This window comes from Macrobrachium rosenbergii, chromosome 3, assembly GCF_040412425.1.
Source record: "Macrobrachium rosenbergii isolate ZJJX-2024 chromosome 3, ASM4041242v1, whole genome shotgun sequence".
NCBI classification, from domain to species: domain Eukaryota; kingdom Metazoa; phylum Arthropoda; class Malacostraca; order Decapoda; family Palaemonidae; genus Macrobrachium; species Macrobrachium rosenbergii.
The window spans coordinates 81,122,471-81,132,470 of record NC_089743.1 but is presented as its reverse complement, the minus strand read 5'-3'; the positions used below and the strand labels follow the sequence as shown (position 1 = coordinate 81,132,470).

The 10,000-nt window shown below is 37.1% G+C and overlaps 1 protein-coding gene across 1 annotated transcript in view; it reads right to left on the bottom strand.

The window, feature by feature from the left end:
- Nucleotides 1–10,000, bottom strand: part of LOC136851619 (uncharacterized) — a 108,636-nt gene that overhangs the window by 61,356 nt on the left and 37,280 nt on the right. The window lies entirely within an intron of this gene.

The following is a 10,000-nucleotide window of genomic DNA, read 5'->3' as shown; positions in this document are numbered from 1 at the left end:
CATATGCTGCTTAAAACTGACTTAAAGTAGCGCCGAGATCAAATTGAAAAGTTGAAAACAGTGAAATTAAAAATATAGACATGCGCGACTAAATTCCTCTTAACAAAATTAAATAAAACGTTTCTGATGTTACAATGGAAATTGTATAACAAGCGCTCATTGTCCTCGACACAAATAACACACGCACTTAATATACAAAATTCGGTGTCAAACTCACAATGGCATTTACTTGAAATAGCATTCAGCAAACCCAGCTGTCGCCCTCGCATTTAAACGCTCGGAATTCCGCCAAAGAGAGAGAGAGAGAGAGAGAGAGAGAGAGAGAGAGAGAGAGAGAGAGAGAGAGAGAGAGAAATAGAAGACACAGCGGGTATGCAAAACAGGTCGACAATATTTACATATGGCGTAAATTCTACGCATCAGAAGGAAGAATGTCAACATTTTGTTCGATACAAATGTAAGCAAATGGGCACTGAGCTTTTAGGCAATGACAATATACAGTTGATGAATGTTTACGTTTTACATATACAAAAATGTCACAATTAAGGTAGCGTGGATATATCCATAATAATAAATATGCAGGTAAACATAATGTTTACGTAGTCATGAATTATAATGCATTACTGAACAGACTTCTGAAGAGACAAGCTCACAGGAAAAGTTACAGCAAATAGTTCCCACACTTTCCGACATAAATTTTATCGTTTTTAGCTTTCTGTAAAAGAAAACTACTGTGCCGGTTTTGTCTGTCCGTCCGCACTTTTTCTGTTCGCCCTCAGATCTTAAAAACTACTGAGGCTAGAGGGCTGCAAATTGGTATGTTGATCATCCACCCTCCAATCATCAAACATACCAAGTTGCAGCCCTCTAGCCTCAGTAGTTTTTATTTTATTTAAGGTTAAAGTTAGCCATAATCGTGCGTCTGGCAAAGATATAGGACAGACCACCACCGGCCCGTGGTTAAGGTTTCATAATCGTGCTCATACAGCATTATACAGAGACCCCTGAAAGATAGATCCATTTTGGTGGCCTGATTATGCTTCCTACAAACTCGATTGCGCTGAAGAACTTAGGCTTTTATTTTTTGTATTTTTTACTTTTTTTTTTTGTTAGCCACGTCACCGTTACATATGACTTTTAATTATAAGAGTTCCACGTCTGCTGGACTACTAATACAGAAGCTTCCTCGTCACAGTGAGACAACAAGGAACTTGGTGCTTGTTTAACTAAAAAAAAAAATAAACAAAAAAACTGGACGACTTCGAGAGGACTAACTAGCTGTTCAAGTTCTTGCAATCCAGCCATGGCTTTTATGCTTGCTTCAAAGACACTGTTTTGCAGTAATAGTTGCTTCAAACAACTTTGTTTTATCAGGTAAGGCATACTTTGTGTCGTTTTCCAGCACCAGGTGAAATATTACTCAGTTTGCTAGGATTTTGACCTTTGCAACAACTAAAATATGGAACAGCTTGCCTAGTGCAGTTGTGGAATCTTCTGATCTCCCAGATAATTAAGCGAGGAGCAAACTCATTCCTGCTCTCTGCTGATGTCTCCTGAATTTCAGGTGGATCGGTTTTATTTTCTACTTCCCTCATATTATATTATTTATCACTTTTTCCTATAACTTGTCTCTCTCTCTGCAGGCTAATTTCCCTTTGAAGCCCTCTTGGTTTATAGTCTGCTGACTTTGTCCATAAGGGTACATCCATCCTCAAAACCTTCATTGCAGATAAGGTAGGTCTAGTGTTTCACTAGAAAAATCATTCACTGTCGCTACTACTAAAATTACAGTACCAAGTGGTGTTACATTGCACGCTTCATCAGGTACAGTCAAATTCATCTGTAAACCAGATATATTTCTCAGCTGGCTAAATTCCGGCTGAATAAAATAATGCTAAATCTTCAGATTTATTTGTGCACTGCCGAGAATTGAATGTTTAAAGCAAGATATCAGCTCTCCATGACTTAATAAAAGATTGTTGACGTATCTAATGAATAGTTTCCTCTTGGATACATCGAGGATTGCTTCCTCAAAAACGAAAATCCACGGGCGATTTAGAAGGATCACCAAAAAATACAAACAAATAAAGTGTGGTAACAAGTTTCTGAGCTTACAGGTGTGGGTTACGGTTCAGATGACGGGAGCTGTTCCCATGGGGAGTTACTGATTCTGCTCGTCTGTCACAGAACCTGATCTGTCAGTACCACAGCTTATTACTAGCTGTCGGATAGTGCGTCGCTCTGATTGATGGTGAGGTTATTAAACGATATAAATCTTTTGCGATATGGGACTAAAAAATACAGGTAGGAAGTCATACCTGAAAAATTACCTTCCTTATTATTATTATTATTATTATTATTATTATTATTATTATTATTATTATTATTATCATCATCATTATTATGGTTGTTGTTGTTGTTGTTGTTGTTGTTGTTGTTGTTCAGAAGATGAACCCTATTCACATGGAACAAGCCCACAAGGGCCACTGACTTGAAACTCCAGCTTCCAAAGAATATGGCGTTCATTAGAAAGAAGTAACAGCAGGTACATGGAAATACACAAAAAAGAGACCACTTATTAAACAAGAAAAAATTAAATAAATTAATAGATAAATAAAAATGTAAGTAAATTATTAAGATGCAAGGAAAATTGCATTAGGGTAGTAATGCATTGCATCTTCGCTTGAACTTTCGACGTTCTAATCGCACGACATCCTCAGGGAGATTGTTCCACAGTCCAGCGGTGTGAGGAATAATGAATTCTGTATCCCACTTCATTTGCTTCGATTGCTGCAATAAATCCAAGGTCTGCGAGTGTTAACTTCGATACTCAATTGACTATTGAGTGATTGTACCTGGTGCTAGTTCTGTCTCTCAATTGACCACGGCACATTGATTGCCCCTCGCTTCTCACGCTATCCTAGAACTGACTCTTGTCAATAGAGTGTATCGTGGGGTAAAATATTTACTATAGACAGACTGAAGGTTAAAAGCGTGTTCCTACCTTCATTGACTGAAGGTTAAAAGTGTGTTCCTACCTTCAATGGGCTCTTTTGTCAACGAAATGTTCTAGTTTACTTAGTAACGATATATGAGATTATATTTCATTCTACACATTTTTGCTGCTTGTTTTCTGTTTGCATGATGTTCTAATTATGGTCTTATTATATAAAAGAAGCAAATATAGCAAAAACATCATTTATGGGAACAATTTCTAGATTTTTTTTTATAAACGCACCTCTATTTCGCATACTGCCATTAACACGACCTGCCCGCAAGTAATGAACTTGAGGTTATTCAAATACTATATTTGATAAGGAAATTCCCAAACACAAGGGAAAGAATATTAAAGACTGCAGAATTTAGGCCAAAGGCCAAGCGCTGGCACCTAAGAGGTCATTCAGCGCCGAAACGGAAATGGACAGTAGAAAGGTTTAAAAGGTGCAACAGGAGGAAAACCTCAAAGCACTTGCACTATGAATCAATTGTTAGGAGAGGGTGGAGAGAAAGATGGAAGAAAGATAATATGAACGGAAGTTCGGTAAAAGGAATGAAAGGGATTGTTGCGCCTAGGGGGCCGAAGGGACGCTGCAAAGAACCTGAAGTAATGCCTTACGGTGAAGGTGAAAAAGCAGGACACGCATAAGGGCACCTGTAGTGAGAAAAGAACTAGTCCCAGTAGCACAAGCACTGGCCGCGCAAAATCGCCCGCAAGAACTATGCTGAGCATTCGCATAAATGCACCACAAAAAATCGCGAGCTGAAAAATTGGTTTCTTTTCGTTAGCCTTTCAGTGGCTCAAGAAGCTATTGTTAATATCGCTGATACTGTAATTCAAAGTCCTTCAAAGAAAGCATCGTGCTTACCCCATATAAAAATGGAAAAAAAAAGCGCGTTAAACAAAGAAGAAGAAGACTGTAATGCCGTAGCGACTGGCAATCACTTCGAAAAGAGAGAAATTCAGTGGTGGAAAAAGCTTGCATATCGAAGAACGCTGTAAAGCGAAAGAGATTTTAACAGGTATTAAAACTCTCTTCAATTAGTTGTCGAGGATTAAAGGCGCTATGCGAATGCTTGTATCGTACGTGACAAAGAGCAGTCATACAAGTTCTAAATGAAGCAAGCTGCGACGCACCCTAATCACGCCATTATCGCCTAAAAACGGGGAATCGTTTGGAGTTTACGCAGAAAATAAGTGATAAGAGTGAGAGGGGGAGGGGGAAGTGGAAGGGAGTGGAAATTGGTGAGGGGGGAGGAGTCCGGTGTGCAAAACGCAGGGCCGCAGTGTGACGCTAGTCCTACCCGCATCCCCCACCCCCTCCCTCCGCCTTCGACTACAGGTACACCGGGTGACCTTGGGACGAACAACAAATCTGGCCGCTGCTAATGGTCGGTTGCCAATTTGCGACCTATAACGTCGACGATAAATCGACGAGGAGCAGCTCTGCTTCGTAAGAAATCAAGAGACCTGCCATGTAATCCCGTCATTACGGTACAAATGAGATTATAAATTACGATTCTCTTCAGCATCAAATAGCTGAACGGCATATTTGGTGATATATGGAAGTAGGATTTTTTTTGAAGTCGATGACCAATGAGTGAATTAATGTCTTTACGCTCGATTTGGCAGGAGAGAGAGAGAGAGAGAGAGAGAGAGAGAGAGAGAGAGAGAGAGGAGACTGACTAGGTACGTAATAGGACACCATGTAATTAAAGGTAACATGATTTGAAAATGAAATATATCAAAGTGACGTCAAACAATGATATATATAGAAATAAGGCAGCACTCAGAATGTATTTAACTGACAGAATGAAAAGTAGGGACGATAAAAATAACAAAACAGGATAAAAAAGTAAGTAGTAGCCCACCATACCATGTGCTGATGTAGCAGAAAAAATGTAGTTCATCATAATGACGTATCGATCACATCAGCCTTCAACTACGAGTGTGCCAGTCAGATTCACTATGAATTTAGTTTACTGCCTTTAAAAATAAACATTTTGATCACTGTGAGTTTTTTCTATGACCGATGGACAGTGCATGTGCACTGACATATATACATATATAAATTATTTATATATATATATATATATATATATATATATATATATATATATATAGATAGATAGATAGATATATATAAATATATATATAGATATATATAAATATATATATATATATTTTTATATATATATAGATATATAAATATGTATATATATATATATATATATATATATATATATATATATATATATATATATATATATATATACAATATATATATATATATATATATATATATATATATATATATATATATATATATATATATATATACAATTTTGTCCACACTTTGGAGAAAAATCTGACGCGGTCAGCGAAACAAATGTTCAGAACTTGCAAGTTACACTTGTGAAAGAGGACTGGTCATAAAATTAAGACCCTCATTTACTCCATTTAAGCCTGGAATCAACACAGCGAAAGTGAAGACATAAAGAATATGAGGCAGCATGAAACTATTAACAATAAACAAGTTCAGGATCATTCTTTGATGAACAAACATCTATCCTGTCACTACATGGCAACGATAACATTAAAAAATATTAAAAACACACTCCTTAATACTTCTCACGCTTCTGCGCTACATAACGTATAAAGAGAAAGTGCAATTGTAATGACAGAGGCTTCAAGCTGACAAGAGAGAAATTAGAGGGATCACAGAAAAAAGAAGAAGAAGAATTAGAGAGCGATTTGCAACGTGCACTAGAGAGCTTTGCTTTCGGTCCGGTTGCCAGCTACCTTTAAAAGAAAGTGTCACGGCATATCCTCTTTCCCAAGCTTCATAATTCCACAACAGAATCTTTTCAGCGGTATGGACGGGCTCTCTAATAAGTTTTTTTTTTTTTTCTTTTTCTTCTCACTTTGTGTGTTTTAGAAACGGTATCAGTACGAGGAAAAATTGATTCAACAAAAATTTCAACGCAGTAAGGAAAATGAAGAAAGATCGCAGCAAATAAATAGGTATATATATATATATATATATATATATATATATATATATATATATATATATATATATATATATATATATAACAAAAACAACAGTAATAACAAAGGCAAGGACATGAAACAGGAAAAACAACAAATGAGAGAGAGAGAGAGAGAGAGAGAGAGAGAGAGAGAGAGAGAGAAACGATTTTCAAGTATACCAATCAACTTGATAAAGCATCATACTGCAAACATGCCTTGCCTACAATACTCGAGTGTTATATTTACGCCGCCATAACACTGTACTGCATGTACACCTGGTCTCTTTGAGCAATCAGAATGATTGCATGCAATCCAGAGTGGCGTAATCACCAGCGACGCAGTACCTGAATGTCGAATGACGGAAGCTTCTCATAACAAAAAACTTATCACCACTTCTGTATCAAAAATGGGGCCTGTAGTGTGTACTACCACATACTCGAAAAATTTTAAATGAATGTCTCATTATTATTACTATTCATATTACGAAATACAACTAAATTATGCTATCAAACGATCCGTCAGCTAACCACGATGCCTTGCTTAGTACCAAGTTTATATTGATCGTTATTAAAGTTATATTGATTAATGTTATCATAACTATTACCATTACACAAAGAGGGAAACTGGTTTACATTTATTGTTACTAAAAATATAACTAGTACTGTCATCATAACTCTTATTACTATATAAAGATGGAACCTATTTTACATTTATCGTTACTAAAATTGTAATGACTAATAAGATTATCATAACTATTACTATTACACAAAGAGGGAAACTAGTTTACATTTATCGTTACTAAAAATATAATAAATAATATTTTTATCATAACTCTTATTACCAGATAAAGATGGAACCTATTTTACATTTATCGTTACTAAAGTTATAATGACTAATGTTATTAGTCATTATAACTTTAGTAACGATAAATGTAAAATAGGTTCCATCTTTATACAGTAATAAGGGTTATGACAACAATATTAGTTATTATATTTTCAGTAACGATAAATGTAAACTATTATAACTTTACTATTACATAACGAGGGGACCTCGTTCGCACATATTACCAAAATCATAATTACTAATATCATCATTATCATTACTATTACTATTATATAACGAGGGACTGCTAAAACACACGCCAACTCTAACTCGAAATCTTTAGCACAAACCATTAAAAAAAAAGAAACTCTAAAAAATCAGAAGAAATAAAACCTTGAAAAGACTCGCTCCGTCTCCATAGGTGCATCACGTATAAATATAATTCTCGCAGATGACTCAAATCTTTTTCCGCTAAGCTTCTTATACCTCCGCCTTTGAGGACCTGACTTCTTCACTTCACCTGCTTGCTTCGTTTACGATTCGAGAAGAGCCTTTCTCGAGACGTTAACGCATGCTTTTGACTCTTCAATCTGCTGGGTGGGGAGGGTGGGGGCGGGGCGGGTGTGTGCTCTTGCCGTGGTCCCGGCGATCTTTTTTCATTTTAGTTTTCTGAAAGAAAACTACTGAGATGGCTTTGTCTGTCCGTCCGCACTTTTTCTGTCCGTCCGCACTTTGTCTGTCCGTCCGCACTTTGTCTGTCCGTCCGCACTTTGTCTGTCTGTCCGCACTTTGTCTGTCCGTCCGCACTTTGTCTGTCCGTCCGCACTTTGTCTGTCCCTCCCTCAGATCTTAAAAACTACTGAGGCTAGAGGGCTGCAAATTGGTATGTTGTACCAAATTGCAGCCCTCTAGCCTCAGTAGTTTTTATTATTTAAGGTTAAAGTTAGCCATGATCGTGCGTCTAGCACCACAACAACACAGGCCACCACGGTCGGCTGAAAGTTTCATGGGGCGTGGCTGAGAGTTTCATACGGCATTATACGCTCTACAGAAAACTCGATTTCGGCGCATTTTTTACTTGTTTTTATACTACTTTGCCTTTATTATTACTATAAGTAACTCTCACCATTATAACTATCACTTTTAGTAAAATTTCTACTGCAGTCCTACTACTGTTAATGTAACTGTTTCTTATTTTTCTATATCACGCTTTTAAAGAATTGCAACTTAGTAATGTAGTTTTAAGCAACCGATATGAAATATAGCATTTGAACTTTTTTATTTTACGTCCTCTGCTAACCACGAATGTCCTCAAAGGTGTCTCAGTTATGACTGATGATTCCTTTGCACAAAAAAAATAAAACCTCAGTTTATACAGAATAAAAAAAAATATCAATTGTTTAAGTTTAATCGTAGACCATATTATTGTGACAATCTTTTTCACGACAAAACATTACAAAAAATATATTTTTCAATTGTTCTGAAGACACAGAGTTCAGTTTATTAGGTCTTTCACTCTTAGTTGCTTTCATTGTTCCCCAAAACATCCTTCATATTATCTCTGCAATTTTTATTTCTAAGAATGGCACTGCGATGTTACGACAACACCCACTTTTAGGAATTCAAAAATCATACAACTTTCTCTGAAAACCGTTCTATGTAACGCCTCCTCATAGTCCTCACTAGAGCAGGTTGTGTTCATCTCCTCAGATCTGAGAAGGATTGTCAACGGTGACATTATTCTTTACAAGTCAATTCAAATCAGAAATGACAAAACGCTTTTAACCTCCTCCCTTTACAAGCTACTTTGCAACCATACAACGAACAAACAATTTTTGCGCCGCGGCAATCATCACAACAGCAGCAGCTGCGACAACACCAACAACAATTACAGGGACAATAGCGCGCCCAACAATGACAGTAAACCGAAGCAAAGACAAAGCTCGCGATTAACATAAAACGCAAGATCCCACATCTTTGTGAACGATCCAGAACATCAAACGGTTCAGCAGACATTACTTATCGCGGACTCCCTCGTCCACCTCCGTCCATCGGGCCTTTGTCTGCGCGCAAAATAATCCCCTGTTTGCATTAAGAGCACATGGGTCCTTTGAGCCGATGAAATCTTTGCTGCGTATGTGTTCGCCTACGCCGTTTGCAATCCATTAATCATCCCACCAACAGCGGCCCTTCACCTTGACCTAACTTGTAGGCGTGTGTCTACCTACGAAGTGGGTCTACCTTTGAATACAATCTCTTTTCGACAGCAACTGCTACCTGGAAAAACCTGCGCTGCGCGAGTCCTCTGTTTACCAGTTAAAAGCGAAATTAATCAACGATGTATACACGAAGGTCATGTAAATACTGTACAACTAAGCAGTTAGATAATATACATATTATACTTATACATATATACACGAAGTACGTTTACGAATCAGTTGTTTATATGATGAGTACATACCAAATCTATGTGTATATATATATATATATATATATATATATATATATATGTTATATATATATATATATAATATCAAAGCTCACACCAGGATCGAAACCCAGGTCTTTCAATTGAAAGGTAAAGGGTGCCGCCCACCAGGCCATACAAGTCATAAAAGAAGTTGAACCTGAGCGCTACACACAAGGAATTACCTGGACAAGCCAACTGTACATGCAGCGTGTTTTTCCAACTTCCCACTCAGCAATGACCCAACTGACAGCATTTCAGCCCGAATTATCCCTTCTGAGTGAATATGATAGGAATAATCAACACATAATCACGTGTGGAACAATTAGTTTACCCAGGTAATTCCTGCGTGCGGTAGCCTGGGATTCCACTTTGGCGACCGTATGGCCCAGTTGGCAGCACCCTTGCCTTCAATTGAAAGCACCCAACACCGTGATGTGAGTCAGCATCATTGTTCACGCGTGATTGTGTGTTGATTATATATATATATATATATATATATATATATATATATATATATATATATATATATATATACGAAAATCAAAAGTCAAAAGTAAGCATAATGAAATGAAGACTATCTGAAAACAGCGGGGTGAGCGCACTTTCAAAATACTGCCCTGTGAGTACCTGAACGTGTACTGTACCAGACGAATAGATGGACAAAGTATTTCCCATTC